Raw genomic sequence first — 2,194 nt, forward strand, 5'->3', positions numbered from 1 at the left:
CCCAGTGATATACTGGCCCAATGTGCACAGTTGAGGTGACACACTCGTGGAGGTCTTCGTGGTCTTCTGCTGTTCTCTGTACCCTATGTTGAGGAGGGCAGTGCTTGTCACTGGCCACCTGGGTATCAGAAAAATGTTTAGAAATAAAACGGTTGAATTATCTGACAGTGGAGAGAGCCCGGTTCCTGGGGACGGGACAAACAACAGCAAGGAGACAGAATGAGAAGCAGCTTTTCTGGAAACTGTTTGCCGCTTGCAATTCTAAGAGCAATCTCAAATGTATTTCACACTGAGCAAGTCTCAGCTAGTTCAAAAGGTGGGGCGGGTACGGGCGATGGGGTGCACCTGGTATCCAGCTCGTTGGTCTCGGGGTATGATTCTCGCTTTGGGTCTTCTACTATTCCGATTTGCCAGAGATGCGGTGCTTGAGGAATGTCAGCAATGAAGCGAAATTGGAAAATTGGGACTGCTCTCCACGGAGAAGAGAAGCCTTGCAAATCATGAGAGGCCGAGACACAGGAAATAATGTTGTGAAAATGCTCCCACGACTGAAAGGATCCACAACGATTCGGCAGAGTTTTCAAGTCAGGAGGGAAACAAGTAAAAGTGGCATTAGGAAGAACGTTTTCGTACAGGGAGTGGTTAGTGTCAGTAAATCCCTATCTGACATTGACAAAGAGGAAGATTCAATGGACCCGAAAGGGAATTCGGTGGTCATGTTCAGATGTGCAGATTTACACGGAAAAGGCACGGAAATACGAATTGAGACACACGTTTACTAACAGTGTAGAACCAGCAGATCAAAGATGGGCCACATGGCCTCCGTCTGCGCTGTGACACATGTGATTCAGAGTGAAATCACAGTTCGATCAACAGAACGTGGGAATTTAGAAAACAGTTTATATTTACACAGCCTCCATACGTCTGCGAAACAGCATATTACACGACAGCAGTGGAGGTCTTTGACATCAGGCTCGAACGTGCCTGCCACACGCCAGACGAAAGGCTGAAGGGATCTATGGAAAACACTCCGTGTGGGAATGTAGATTGTCGCAGCAGGAGGGTGCTGGGTTCATGTCCCTCGATCGAAACTCTCGTCTGCTGTTGCTTCCCTTTGTAACGGTTCTCTGTTCTATACCTTACCTTTGCCTCTGCTTCCCAAATCTTCGAGCATCTGAGCTGAATATGTCACTAAACACTGGCCCAACTTACACAATTGAGGGGAAGTGCTTGTGGAGGTTTGAGTTGCTGAATCCTAACACCCGTCTCTGAAATGGGAATGAGCTGGTGAAGTTGAAACAATTCGAATTCGAATCCCTACACTGCGGAAACAGGCCCTCCTGCTCAACAAGTCCGAATCAACCCTTCGAAGAGTAACCCGCCCAGACCGGACATTTACTTCTGACTGATGCGCCTAACCTACCGACCTCTGGGCACTATGGGGCAGTTTAGCATGGTCACTACACCTAAGCTGCACATCTTTCGACTGTGGAAGGAATCCGGAGCACCGCAGGAAACCCACGCAGACACGAGGAGATTGAACAAACTCCACACAAACAAGTCGCACAAGGGTCGGATCGAATTCAGGTCCCGTTATGAGACAGCAGTGTTAACCACTGAGCCGCAAAGCCACATTATTTGCGGTCGTATTCAAACCCTGCAATAATTCCCCACTCCGGTTCAGACGTGAATGACAGGACGATCAGCATTTCGAAAGCAGCATCACCATACTGACACAGTTCCCATGATTAGGACACATATCACCGATTGCGAATCGCCTCGGAGAGATTATAGTGACAGAGAGTCACATGGAAATGATTGACTGAACGGCTTCAGGCTGCGGCGGAATGACGTCACGCGTTTATGCCGCCCCTCTCCCTGTCTCTGGGACAGAGCGGCTGAGGGAGAAACAATGGCTCATTTTCAACTTCATCTGGGACAGTTGGGGCTCAGATGTTCACTGCTGCCCGTTCGCAGCAAAGAAACAGACGCCCGTGTTAGAAAAGTCTTTCTGCAGGATTGCTGTGTGAAGACGAATTGTGAGCACCGAGCAGGCTGCACACAAATACACTCATATGAATTTACCTGAGGGAACAGTTTCCGGTGTCCATTTCTCTCTGTCCCACCAGCACAGCATCTTGCTGTCTCTTTGATTACAGACCTTTGTAATGTAGTTAAAACTTGCCCATTTCCT

This window comes from Chiloscyllium plagiosum, unplaced genomic scaffold (genome assembly GCF_004010195.1).
Source record: "Chiloscyllium plagiosum isolate BGI_BamShark_2017 unplaced genomic scaffold, ASM401019v2 scaf_6960, whole genome shotgun sequence".
Classification (NCBI taxonomy): Eukaryota; Metazoa; Chordata; class Chondrichthyes; order Orectolobiformes; family Hemiscylliidae; genus Chiloscyllium; species Chiloscyllium plagiosum.